The 14,798-nt window shown below is 36.8% G+C and overlaps 1 protein-coding gene across 19 annotated transcripts in view; it reads left to right on the top strand.

Moving 5' to 3' along the window:
* Positions 1-14,798, top strand: part of EYA4 (EYA transcriptional coactivator and phosphatase 4) — a 214,988-nt gene that overhangs the window by 82,665 nt on the left and 117,525 nt on the right. The window contains exon 1 of one of the 19 annotated variants that reach the window (XM_054023667.1): positions 1,945-2,116. The exons of 17 other annotated variants lie outside the window; for them this stretch is intronic. The gene's annotated coding sequence lies outside the window, so the exon portion shown is untranslated. Of the gene's footprint in view, positions 1-1,944; positions 2,117-7,140; positions 7,159-14,798 lie in introns of those variants that run through there. One more of the 19 variants, XM_054023668.1, reaches the window with a different exon arrangement.

Raw genomic sequence — 14,798 nt, 5'->3', positions numbered from 1 at the left:
ATTTGATCCTTAATTCAAATTGTCTATATATTTTCTATGGACTTCAGTATTTTCCAAGGTAGCTTTCCTTTGTATTTTATTCTAATGGTGAAATAAACCGCATTTGCTTACTCATGCTAAAACTTCAACATCTGACATTTTGATTATTATAGCAGTTAAGAACAGGGATAGGTCTAATACTAATGTCGAACACAATATTTGACAGCCGATTATGCTCTCCCCAAAACTTTACATATGCTTCAGTGGATTTTTATTGTCAGAGAGGCAGGCCTGTATTATACCACATAATACAATAAAATAAGGATTAGCTGGTCTTTTAATACTTGAGATAATTACAGCTGACAAGCACCTGTTTAAGGAAATGCACGAGTAAAAAAATCTAAACAATATTTCCATGAAGTTTTCAATAGGAGTTTTAAGTACACAAAACAGGTATTTGAATATAAGTATTTATTGCAGTCCCGGCGATCCTTTCTAATAATAAAGAGTTGGGGCTGTCAAATGATGGCACAAATATCCAAATCTGAAGTGACATAGCTTTCTAGCCCAGTTCATCAATCATGTTTTATTCGCTTCAACAGAGCCAGGCTGCTATTTGTCATTTAAATGTTGTAGTGGTGACAAAAACTGGTGCCGAAAATGTGCTGCAGGTGTAACTTTCACTCAAAGACTATTTCTAAGCAGCAAGTTGGTTTATATTCATGTGGGGAGAGAGTGCCATCTTCAGTTTCATGTGTCCATGTAAAATAGCACTGAACTTTTTGATTTTGCCTGCTGGCAGAAGGTGAAAACACATATAGTTGTAGAACTCTGGGAAAAAGTCCCTTAATTAACCCACACGCGCACACACACGCACACACGCGCGCACACACACACACTCTTAAACATGGCACTCTTCTGTACATTTTAAAATACAGTTTATTTAGACATGTCGGTTGAGACACAACTTGCAATACAGTAAAAGTCTGCATTGTGTGGGCCAAGAAGTAGGCTTTGTTTCCATCTTTAGGTCTGTGAGGACATGTGCTGTAAAGAATAATAAAAATGTGGGGGGGAGTTTGCTAGTGGATACACAGAATGGTAGCAACCAAATTCTCATTTATTGAGTGTAGAAGACATGAAAATTATTTTTATTTACCTTGTTGTATTTATAATATACCTTTTAAAATGCAATCAATTCTGTGTGTTCTTTAAGAATAGAATTGACTTCATGGTGTTTGTATTGAGGTTCTGGCATTTGACCCTTGTTTTTCTTGGCACTTTTTCATTTTACAGTGGAGCTTGAGGATACTCCCTGTCTCTTGTTTCCAGCATGTTAACATAGTCAAGTAAATATTATCTAGTGCAGTCACATACATTATTCTTGGGAGGAGTATTTTTAAAAAGTTTTAAAGTCCAGATCAAACAATGGAATTCATTACCCTTGTGCCTGAATTTCTTTTATTTATAAGATGAATATTTTCTTGGCAAACTTACGTTCTTTGCCTAATATAAATCTTATAACCTTTACAATATGTTTTGCTATATTCAAATGCAAGTATAACAACCTTAATATATCTAAATTGCTTGCAGTTGGTAGGCTGAATTATTTCATTTCTATATTTTAACACTTAGTTTCTTCATATATTAAGGAGCAGATGTGTCGCAGTGACAGCAGGCAAGCAGAGACTAGGAAGGTGATTTCATTAAAAGAGCCTTGGGATAAATGCAGCACATTAGATACTCACTGAAAGACAGGAGCTGTTGATGGGGGTGACCTCTGAATGCAAGTCATCTTACTATAAACAGAAGGGTGTGGAAAGCCATTGGTCAGAGCCAAGCTTGTTTACTATCCAGATCTCCTCTTAGTTAACTTAAATAACTGAACTGAGCTAGGCACAGTGACAGTTCAAGGGAGAACAAAGTGTCTTTACGAAGAACAAAGTGTCTTCAGTAGTTCCTGAATCTAAATACAATACTGCTGACTTACAGAGTTTCCTGGTCCTGGAACTGGCTGCTCACCTTAGATGCTGTACCGTGGAATTAAATTGGTGCTAAACATAACACAAGTATATTTTTCTGGAGACTAAGTTTACATAGTTGGGGAATTTGTTTCAGTTCTTCCAAGGCAAATGAGGTAAGCTTATGATGGATTTTAATGTGAGAGATTGATATGCATGTAGTTTAGTGATAAAATGAGAGATACTAGGGGGTACTATATATGCACAATCAGGTCTCATTACAGAAAGGACATACTTTCTTCTCTGTAATTAGTTGTTTTGAACTTGGTTTTAACACATACATTTGAGAATAGTGACTCCTGAGTACAGTAGTTGAGCATGTAGCTCATGAGTATGAGTTCCTCAAACCCTCTAATTTTTTGTATTTTCTCAAAAAGCTTTGTTTTCATTTTTCCCATTATACTTTAAATTCTGTAGGAAATAAAATGCATTTTAGATAACATGCAACACAAGTCTCATACTTTATATAATCTGTAAACAGTTTATTGATTTTTTGGATAAATTTAATATAGGAAATCCTTAATGGTTAAAACATTATGATAAGTGTCTTGATGGGAAATTATCATTTTTCAGAGCCTTAGCAATAAAATTAATTAGTTGTATTTGTCAAAAAATATTTGTTGTCAAAACTAATTAAGTATATATACATGAAGTCAATTTATTTTATTCGTATTACATAACGTTTTTGGTTATTTCTAACACGATTTGTCATTTTGTTTAGAACAGAAGATGATGAAGTGTAATCATACTAATGTGTCAATGCTAATTTTTCTTCAAAAGGCTACCTTTTACCTTTCCTGGTAAACTTTTCTGAAGTGTTATATGACGTTTGGGAGTAAAAGTGTGGAGTTCACATTTGATTGTAATTTTACTGCTTTGCAAAATCTTTGAGAACCTTTTGATGTGGTTTGTAATAACGTAAATAGTTTCTGGAAAATGAATTCTGACTGTAAAATGGTTTTTTTTACATAGGTTCCTGCGTAGAGTGTTGCTGTACAGCATGTTCAAATGCATTTTTCTACCTTTGAGTCAGAGTAGTAGGCGAGTACAGCAAAGCTGTTGCTCTGTTGCATTCAGGGGCCATGATGTGAGTTGGCATGATGATTACTGCTTCTTAAATGTCTGTTTCATTCAAGAGAATCAGACAGGGTTTGCTCTAGGAGTACTGTTTTATTATCCTAGTAAAGGAAACAAAGTTCAGGGGGGAAAATTACTTCTGTCCATCTGTGAAAATTGATTTACTGCTACAGGGAGCTTTATTGTTTAGGGAACCTGTTTTGAAGAAAGGTATGATAAATTATTACAGCCAATAAGTTCTTCAATTTAGTTTCTAGGGTCTGCTTAACAGCAAGCAGCAGTATCCAATTACATGTTTCTTTTCTTAGATTGCTCACTATTTTCTGAAATACATTTGAGTTGAATGACTTTTAACTTTCTCGCCACTTTTTTTTGTCACCGCGATTTTTGTCTTCTAAACTAAAATAAATGAAAATGCTAAAAAGATATATAAACAACATATATTTTTTAATTCCTTGTTTAAAAATATTAGTTTTTCCAAGCATTTTTCTAAGAAAAGTTTTCTTTAAGGCAAGAATTATTTGTTTGCAATTGTTCGAATGCTTAGAATTACATAACATATTAAATGATTTAATGAATTAAGTAGCATCACCACTGTAGGTTGTGGCCTGCAAGTGATCTCAAATTTAGCTTTGGAGAAATAATGTGTGTATATAGAGAAAGTAATTGCAGCTGTTAAAGAAATAAAAAAGCCAGATGACTTCGTAAGTGTATGTTGAGTAAGATTTAATAACTTGTCCAGGCATTCTGTAAAATTGAGAAGGCAAATAAGAGAATGCTGTATATATCCTAATTATCACTTATAGGTATGCTAAAATAGCCTGTTCCTCCTTTATCTTCTGCTGCTTTCTTTCCTTCCTCAGCACATAAATATATGTACATTTTTAAGTATTAATATGGACTTTGGATTGCTTGAAAATGGCAAGCTGAAAAAAATTAGCATTGTTTAAAATATGCAGTTTTCAACTTCAGAATAAATGCTAATTTATTTGACATAATTATTCTATAATGTTATATTTTTAAATGAAACAATCGTATGGTTATGTTACATTTGTATATAAAATGCATGTCTATGGTGTGTGGAATTTTTATATCAATTTCATTTCCAGCTAACAAAACAATATAGGATAAAACCAAATCAAAAAATACATTCCCATACTTCCTTAACAGGAAGTTTTATATTCATGTATCACCACCCGTGTTCCATATGTTCTCTCACTTAATACAATATTTAAGAATTAGCTTAAAGTAGTAACTAAAAGAAATATAGTATAGTTTGAAGGTACACTGTAGCACAGTGTCTTGAAACATAATACGGATTTTAAAAACCCTATTATATAACCATTCTTTCAAAAAGGATGCATTTAATTCTTTAAGAAGTTATTGATTTTAAAAGTACAATATTCATATTGTTTGTATAGAATTGAAAGCAAAATGTCAATAAAATCTTAAAATGGTGGAATTCAGAGAGATCTAGTGTTTAAGCTAAAGCAAACTTGTGAGTTCCCTAATATTCAGGTAAAAATAAGCTTCTGTGTGACTGATCATCTAAATAAATCTCTGAATCATCAAAATTAAGATACTTTAGGAATATCTATAACCTGGATACTTATCCTTGAAATAGATAACTATGGCTGGTAATTAAATATATTTAGCAATAAAAAGTTTGAAATGCAAAAATAATTTAAAAATGTCTTTTATGACGTATGGCAATATATTAATATCTGTATTAATGTATGCATTTGAATTATTTGTATGCACATATAATTTTGATATACAAAAGTTTGCTTTTTAATCAAATAAAAAAAGGTAAAAGGTTTTGTTACATCTTTAAAAATCAGTCAGTCCGATTTTTTGTTGTACTTACTTTTGCTTTGAGAAAGTTACAGAAGTAGTTACATTGATATACCAGGTAAGCCCTGCATTCAATTAGAGTCAGGACTAGGGAGCAAAGATATACATTATTCTGAATGTTCAAAATATTAGCTCCACTAAAGCACAATTTAACTTGATTGATACTTGAGTTTTAAAGCAAATAAGAACTAATTTTTGCCTGTGGCAAAAAATCTTTGAAGTTTCATGCTTGTGATGAAGCTGGATTAGTTAAGTGGTAGAATTCTGGCTTGGTGTGACCCTGTTGTGCTTGGCAGGTTGTGATAAATGGGAGAATCTTTCTTAACCTTGTGGCCAAAACATTCCAACATCTCATGTAGAAAAAAAGGATGTGGATGACTTTTCAAGTTAAGTGTGAGAAGAAGGAGACTCTTTTCTCTGTTTAAGGGATGAGCATGAGTGCATACTGTGTTTATTTTCTGAAGTACTCAGATACGCTTGAGAACACCATGGAAAAAACTAATGCATATGAGTGGCCAGATACTTTATCATTGTTACATATTTAGCGGTCTAGCTGTCAGAAACATGTCCTTCAATATTAAACTGTATATTTTTTGTTGGCTTGCACATTTTCATGTTCATAATCCTAGTTGTTCTCACACTTTCTAACTGCATTAGTTTTCTTTAAGTAATGCTAATTATTTGTATAAAATAGTCCGAAGCAAAGTAGAAGGATTCCTGATTCAAAATAATTGCCTTTTCATTAAAGAATCTACAGTAGGATTGAAAATATGAACAAAATAGAAAAAAATTGAGAAAGAACATAAAATAATTGCTGTTGGAAAATTTGTTTGACTGACAGAGCACTTTTGAAAGATAAATACTTTCAACATGAAAATATATCTGTCCAGAGTGTTAAACCTGAACATATTAGTGTAAAACAACAAACCAGTCAAATTTCCAAATCTAAAAAAAAAAAAGAGAGCAAGAGAAATACTCACATATGAGCTGAAACAAGATCTATCAAAGCAACTTGTGGTTCTTTCTGTGGTATTTTAAGTGCTATATTACCTCAGATGTAGTCCCTATTGACTAATAATGAAAAATGTACCATTAGTTGATGGTCTGAGATTTACTTACATATTTCATACTACTAATACGGATATTAGTGCAGGTGTCGGAGCTATCCCACAGTTAAAAGGAAATAGGGCACTAATATTTCAATATGTTTCTTAACTGGGACTTTATGTTGCTATATTGCTTTAATGTACATACACATAAAAAGTAAATAATAAAATAAGTACATAATCTACCATATTTTGGTGTGTTTTATGTCAGCAAGAGTTGGTTGTGTATCCCACCATGAATAAGTAAGATAAATAACAATATATTATATTACTATATGATATTTATATTTTTGATATGAATGTAAATTGTAAATGGTGTAAATGTTCCCAGAGCATGAGATTGGTGCCTATTGACTGAAGGAGTAATATCTTAACAAGTCAAATTACAAAATACAAATATAATATATATCATAGCTATGTTATATACATACCTTATACCATTTAATATCTACAACATATAGTAGGCTTATTTATGTATTTAATTTTGATCTCTTATGTATTTATTGGAGAGTACTTTTTAACCTGCATTCCAGTGTGTCCTCGGGCACTGTAGTTAATGTGAAAATTATTCAGACTGGTATGATTAATTAAGCACTCTCAATAAATATTTTTTTCAAAAATAATTCTTTCCCAGCATCTGTTGTCCGACAGTACAAATGCACACTATTAGTCCTTGCACTGGGATCCATTACTCTTGAGGTTTTATTTGTTAAAGTTCAGTGTGACTATTAATGAATCCAGTTTTTGATAAATAAGGATATGTATATTACTTAAGAAAGTAGTTATATTATCTTATTTAAATAGCAGTTTATTCAGCAGTGGATTTTTAATGTATTTAACGTAAGTAGTTTGTTGAAATTTTCAGTTATCTGACATAGTTTATTAATGTGACAACAGCTCTTAGAAATTATTTTTATAATACTAAACAAATTAGTGTCACCAGTGAGCAAGAACAGAAATATATCAAACTGAAGAAAAGAGACAGCTGTATATTGCTTTTGCACTGTCAATTTACTTGGTAATTTTCAAGGTGGAATATAATGCCTGAATATTTATTACTTTCTCCCACCAGGTCCATATTTCCCCCTCCATTGATTTTTAATATAGCATTTGTATAAAATGTGAGTGTTTTTTACTGGAATGTTTTTGTTGTGTTGTCCAAATATGTAAATATTGTACAGCACCCCGAGTGTTGCAGTGTAATCATGAAAAAGGAAAATTATTTATTGGAAAATCCCCAAAATTACACTCCGGCTATGTTACATTTCAGACGGTAAGCATGAAAAAGACAGGAAATTCCAAAGTTAGTTTTAAAAACAATGTTATCTCCTCCACATTGCCTATTATCAGAGGTGCTGAGTGCCCACAATTCCCATTAAGTGGTGTCTGAAAATTAAGTCTAGGCCAATAGTGTATAAAATAGTGGACCCTAATGGGCCAGTACTTCCAATTCTCCAGCAGGTGCAAGCCTGATGCAGGTACAGGGGACTGTTCTGTTGTTCTACTTTGTTCTCCTTCAAATCTGTCCTTAAGATTCACTTCTGCCAGGATGCCTACAGAACTCTGCCAGCTGATAATGGGTAGGCAGGTGTTGAACCAAATTGTGTCCATATTACATGGTCCTGTTACTGCTACCTCATCCCCATTGTCCCCAGCCTGTTTGTTTTGTCCACCTGTTGCACCTTGGCATTAACCAAGGCCCTGGTCCTGCAAAGACTCATGTACATGCTTACTGTGATGGGTTGGATCACAGAAACCCCCCTGGGAGCTGCCACCCGATGTGCCAAGACTACCCCTGCTCCTGTTTTCCCTGCCAGCTCAGGACTCCAGCACCCTGTCTTGCTGAGCCAGACACTCCCGTCTGCTCCAACACAGACCCAGGGTCTGAATTACTTGCCCCAAAGCTGCAGGTTTACCTGAAAACAGCTCACAGAAGTGTGCTTGTCTTTAGCACTCAGATGCCCAACTCCCAATGGGGTCTAAACCCAAATAAATCCGTTTTACCCTGTATAAAGCTTATGCAGGGCAAACTCATAAATTGTTCGCCCTCTATAACACTGATAGAGAGATATGCATGGCTGTTTGCTCCCCCAGGTATTAATACATATCTAGGTTAATTAATAAGGAAAAAGTGATTTTATTAAATACAGAAAGTAGGGTTTAAGTGGTTTAAAGTAGTAACAGACAGAACAAAGTAAGTCACCAAGCAAAATAAAATAAAATGCGCAAATCTGTGTCTAATCAAACTAAATACAGATAAGAGCCTCACCAGTTCCAAAATGCTCCCTTTTACAGGCTAATCTCCTTTTAGCCTGGGTCCAGCAATCACTCACACCCCCTGTAGTTACTGTTCTTTGTTCCAGTTTCCTTTAAGTATCCTGGGGGGTTGGGGGGGTGGAGAGGCTCCTTCTTTAGTCAGCTGAAAACCAAATGGAGGGGTCTCCCAGGGGTTTAAATAAACTTTCTCTTGTGGGTGGAGACCCCCTCTTCACCCTATGTAAAATCCAGTCACAAAATGGAGATTCGGAATCACATGGGCAAGTCACATGCCCATGCATGACTCAGGACTTGCAGGTAGTAGCCATTACCCACATGCTACCTTGAACGTCCTCAGGTAGACTTTTTATGTGGATTGGAGTCTTCCAAGCTCTTTTGTCTGTTAAGTGTTTCCTGATTGAGCACCTAATTTTCACATTCCTTTTCCGAGAAGTGACCAAATGTTCTAACTAAGGCTACTTAGAAATCTAAGGCTACTTAGCAATTATACCGCCAATGTTCATAACTTTGAACACACCAATGGTGCCTGCATACAACTAGGATGAACATAACCAGTAGATCATAACCTTTACATAGATATGTTACATGGCATATGTAGCAAAAACCTATTCCAGTTATATCATACATACATTTATAAGCACACACCCCATAAAGCCTTATGGGGTACACTGTCACACTTTCACACTTACCTTTGCATACTGTGAGTTGTCCCAATGAAGACAATGGGACTACTTACAGTGCATATAGTTGCGCAAGTTCAGATTTTTGCAGGATTGTGTCCCAAGATTGAATGTTCTCTGGGATAGAAACTGTCTTTTTAGTGTGTGTGTGTGTGTGTGTGTGTGTGTGTGTGTGTGTGGACAGCACCTAACACAATGTGGCCCCAATCATGCACTACTATAATTCTACAGCTACCCTTACTGTTACTAAGTTGGACAGCTGAGTGTATCCATGAACTAGCCAAACAAAATTTGAATGGGATGGGATAACTTCCTGCCCAGGCAATTAATAAGGCTAGAGGAGTAAATAATCAAAGGACTCAGATTCACAAGGGGACTAGTTGCCTAAATCCCAGATTTAGTTGCTAGTGTGATCCACAATCCTCCCTCTCCTGGCCTCTCTCCCTCAGCTGCTTCCTAAGTGTAGGTGTCTAAACTCACTAGGTGCCTAAGTTTCTGCCTCTTGGCATGCACACTGCTCTCTCAGGCAGGTGTCTGGGCCAGTGCAATCCTCAAACCAGGTGAAGATGGGCGAGACAACACCTGTCTTGCTTTAGGGGCCTGATCCGTTAGTTGTGCTCAGAGCACGCCTACTCCACACAAAATGGCCAGATTGGGAGACGGGGGAGGAGGGTGAGTTTCCTAAGCACTTGGCTGAAGATTATAAGGAGTTATGAGTGCGCTGCTGCTGTTTTTGCAAGAAATAGCTTAGGTGCTTAAGCACCGCACTCCAGGACATGGGCTCCTGGCTGTCGATCAAAATCAGAAATAAGAACCTCACACCAGCCTGGACTTCGTGCCTAACATTGTGAGAGGGATGGGGCATAGGGAACACCCTAATCTGAATCTCTCATTGGCTAATTTAGGCAGCTTTCTGCCTCAAATGCTGGCTTTTGTGGAACCCATTCTCAGGGGCCTATCTCTTCCCATTCCGTGTATAGGAAGTCTAGTTACCTAAACCAGAATTTGCAGATTCCAGTGAGTTTTCAAGGCGCCTACAAGTTAAATGTTGAGGATCTGGACCAGGGGCTTTGCTGCGTTTCATTTGGAGGCGGGAAGGAGAGGCTGTGTTATATCTCTGTTCCAGAGGGTAAAAGGGGATTCTCAAGAGGCTTAGTAAGTAATCAAGGCTCTTCAATGCAATGTCTGAATTAAGTAGAGTAACTCCTCACTTAAAGTCATCCGGGTTAACGTTGTTTCGTTGTTACGTTGCTGATCAATAAGAGAACATACTCATTTAAAGTTGTGCAATGCTCCCTTATAACGTTGTTTGGCAGCCGCCTGTTTTGTCCGCTGCTTGCAGAAAGAGCAAACTGTTGGAGCTAGCTGGTGGGCGCTTGGAACCTGAGTGGAACCGCAGTCCCCCATCAGTTCCCCGCTCCCCTAAGTTCCCTGTGCGGCAGCCGCCCAGCAGGCTATCAATTGCTGGCAATTCAGCTGTCCCTTCCCCCACTGCCATGTGCTGCTCCTGCCCTCTGCCTTGGAGCTGTTCCTGGGAGCCTCCTGCTTGCTGTGCAGGGGTGGGGAGGGGGAGAGGGGGCTAATGTCAGGGTGTCCCCCTCCCCCCGTTCCTGCCCCATGCTTACCCCATCTCCATAGAACAAGGGGGAGACACGACAGGGCTCAGAATGGAGAGAGCTTGCTCGCAGCAGCTGCTGTCTCAACTTGATGATCTACTTAAAAGGACAATGTACTTAGAGTGGGGTCAGCGTACTTAAAGGGGCAATGCGTGTCTGTCTGTCTCTCTCTCTCTCTCTCTCTCTCTCTCTCTCTGCCATGCTGTCTCCCCTCCCTCCATTCCTGCTGCCTTGTAGAGTGTGAGGCTACATTAACAACAGTGTGTTAACCCTTAAGGGCTCAGCCGGGTGCCAGTTCATCATTTAGCAGTAAGGCATTCCCTGGGAAATATCCCACCCTCTTCCACCCTCGGACTTCACCACCTCAACCAAGCTGTCAATCATCATTGCTGTGTATAATGTTAAATTGTTTGTTTAAAATGTATACTGTGTGTGTATGTATGTATGTGTGTGTGTGTGTATGTGTGTATGTATATATATATATATATATATATATATATATATATATATAAAATAATAGTGTTTGGTGAAAAAAATTTCCCTGGAACCTGACCCCCGTTATTTACATTAATTCTTATGGGGAAATTGGATTCGCTTAACATCGTTTTGCTTAAAGTCGCATTTTTCAGGAACATAACTACAGTGTTAAGCGAGGAGTTACTGTAGGCAAAAATTGGCTGTTTTCAGTGACAGGGAGGATTCAGCGTGGTCTTAATTTTATATGAACCATGTGCATGTGTCATTCTTGGGTGAACTCACAGATTGTTCGATACCAAATGAACATAGTATATTTTATGGTACCATAATGCATGAATTTAACAAAATACACAGAAGTATACTAAAATATACTCTTGAAAGCAAAAGTAGGAATAGGAAGCACTTTGCATTAGCATTGCTGTGGAAACATTAACTTCTGAACTTCTCTTTGCTTAAATTTTCAACTTGACAGTTTCATTATTATTTTTTCTTTTCATTGAATTGCCTTGGTTTGTTTTGAAAGAAAGGAAGAAAGAAAAGGAGACGAGAAATGAAAAAGAACCTGGAGGGTCCAGTGGTGGTCCCGGGGTTTCTTACATAGCATTGAAGGATTTACTCTGTCAGTATCTTCTTATTAAATTATTAACTGCAGCAAAGAGATGCCCTAACTCATTATTACATCTTTAGATTACCTCCCCTCATGGTCTCTCGGTTACGCCTAGTTTGCTAGCCCTGTGATCTTTCTATGGAGCCGGAGTAGGATCTGTGAGAGAAGGGACTATGGGATTGTTTCCCTGGGTCCTGAGAGTATTTATTCAATACCTGGAGAAAGGTTAGATGTCTGGAAATATCTTTGCTATCAACCCTAGAAAGAGATTCGGGAGCTACTGAGGCATAAAACAGCATATGCACAAAATTAATGCATCAAGGATGTGCCCAGGTGCATTAGCTGTTTCTCAGCAGACCCTAGACTCCTATAAAAGTCCAGAGAAAGATTTGAGCAGCTCCCTGACTTCTCTTTGCTTAAATTTTCAACTTTGTTTTCAAAGAAAGGAAGAAAGAAAACTTTTTCATGCTGAAAGTGGAAAAGGGGATATTATGCTCTGGTGCTGGCATCCCCTAGCCCCATCCTTTCCTCCCCTCCAAATCCACTCTGACACAAATATCATGTTCCCACAACCTGATCTGCAGTGTTCTTGTTCCTTGTATCCATACGGCCTCTGATGTCCTCATAACTTTTGAAGTGTTTCAGGTGAGATTTCATATGTAATAGTCGATTTCTGAAATCCACTTTCATACTTGTATTTGAAGTCAATGGGGCATGATTTGACCCAAAAGTTCGACAAGGTACTTCAGTGTTTGGTTTATTCAAAATGGGATTTATTTATTTTTTAATTATAGTAATTAACAATTATCAACTTTTACTTGCCAAAACAATAGTTTCTTCCATAAGAAACAGGGATGGACTGTACATGGTAGGTGTGCAGCAGGAAAACAGTTAATTTATTAGTTGATCTGAAATAGTTAATTAGCAGGAAAAGATTCATATAACCTACAGTATTACATAATATTTCCTTTAGGTTCAGGCTTCTCTGACTTTTCAGCATAACTAATTCCCTCCTCCTTTATAATCATTTTGGTTGCTAGCCGTAAATATAAATCCTATGGCTAGTCCCCAAATCCATTTTTTAGTCATCAATTCTGCCAGTATTTTGCAGTATAAAATTGCATAATCATCTACATTAGAATCTGGCCTTGTAATTATAAGTTGATGAATCAGTGAATGACATATTTATGACAGTGGATGAATTGATGTCATTATTTTAATAATTGATAAATATCTCTTCACAGATTACTTGGTATCAGCTCTCAAAGTTAATCTCATTTAGAGCAAATTTACACTGGAGCTTCCATTTTGTTAAAGAATAAAATTTACTTTTTAAGAATTGATGAGATATGATAAAGCTAATTTTGGGGCCTGATTCAATAAATCAAAGTATGTCCAGTCTTTGCATTCTGGAAAATTGTGAAAAATCAATTTTCTGCTTCTTCTGCGATCTTGAACACAACAGTATCATCAAGATTTTTTTTTTTTTAACTGATTGGGCTCTTGGTCATTGCCTAGTCAAAAGTAAACTCTAAATAATTTTGTATAATCAGCTAAGTAATTATGCCCATTATAAGAAGTTGGAAGTACATTATACCAATGATTTATTGTGACATATTTAAATAAGAGTTTGGTATTGTTAAGGACTTTTTTCGGGGGGTTTCATGTGTGCAACATGTATTTTTGTTTCTTCCTACACAAACTTCATTCATTTTTGCTTTTAAGGCCTAAGTAGATGAAACTGTATTTCTACCATAGCCCACCAGAAAAGTAGTACATAAGAATGACCATACTGGGTTAGACCAGTGGTCCATCTAGCCCAATATGCTGTCTTCTGACAGTGGACAGTGCCAGATGCTTCAGAGGAAATTAATAGAACAGGGTAATTGTTGAGTGACTGTCCCTTGTCATCCAGTCCCAGCTTCTGGCAGTCAGAGGTTTAGGGACACCCAGAGCATGGAGTTGCATCCCTGACCATCTTGGCTAATAACCATTGATGGACCTATCCTCCATGAATGTATCTAATTCTTTTTTAAATGCAGTTATACTTTTGCATTCACAACATCCCCTTGCAATGAATTCCACAGGTTGACAGTACGTTGTGTGAAGAAGTACTTCCTTATGTTTGTTTGAAACCTGCTGCCTATAATTTCATCAGGTGACCTCTGGTTCTTGTGTTATGTGAAGAGGTAAATAACACTTATCTATTCAATTTCTCCACACCATTTATGATTTTATAGACCTGTGTCGTATTCCCTTTTACTCGTCTCTTTTCTGAGCTGAACAGGCCCAGTTTTTTTAATCTCTCCTCATATGGAAGCTGTTCTAGATCCCTAATCATATTACTTGCCCCTACCTGTACCTTTTCCAATTCCAATATACCTTTTTTGAGATGGGGCGACCAGAACTGCACACAGTATTCATGGTATGCCCACAGATTTATGGATTTATGTAGTGGCATTGTGATATTTTCTGTCTTATTGTCTATCCCTTCCCTAATGGTTCCTAACATTGTTAGATTTTTTGAGTGCTGCTGCACATTGAGCAGATATTTTAGAGGACTGTCCAAGATCTCTTTTGTTGAGTGGTAACAGCTATCTTAACACCCATAATATTTTTATGTAGCGTTGGGATTACGTTTTCCAAATTGCATTACTTTGCATTTATCAACATTGAATTTCATCTTCCGTTTTGTTGCCCAGTCACCCAATTTTGTGAGATCCCTTTGTAACTCTTTGCAGTCCAGTTTGGACTTAATTATCTTGAGTAATTCTGTATCATCTGCAAACTTTGCCACCTCACTGTTTACCCCCCTTTCCAGATCATTTTATGAGTATGTTGAACAGCAGACTTCCCAATTCAGACTCTTGGGGGACTCCATTATTTATCTTTTTCCATTGCGACAATTGACCATTTATTTCTACCCCTTGTTTTCTGTCCTTTAACCAGTTACTGATCCATGAGAGAACCTTCCCTCTTATCCCATCCCAACAAAGAGCGTTTGGTGTGGGACCTCGTCAAAGGCTTTCTGAAAGTACAAGTACACTGTATCCACTGGATCATCCTTGACCACATGTTTATTGATCCCCTGGAAGAATTCTAAT

Source organism: Malaclemys terrapin, chromosome 3 (genome assembly GCF_027887155.1).
Source record: "Malaclemys terrapin pileata isolate rMalTer1 chromosome 3, rMalTer1.hap1, whole genome shotgun sequence".
Lineage (NCBI taxonomy): Eukaryota > Metazoa > Chordata > Testudines > Emydidae > Malaclemys > Malaclemys terrapin.
This window is presented reverse-complemented; position numbering and strand designations above follow the sequence as displayed.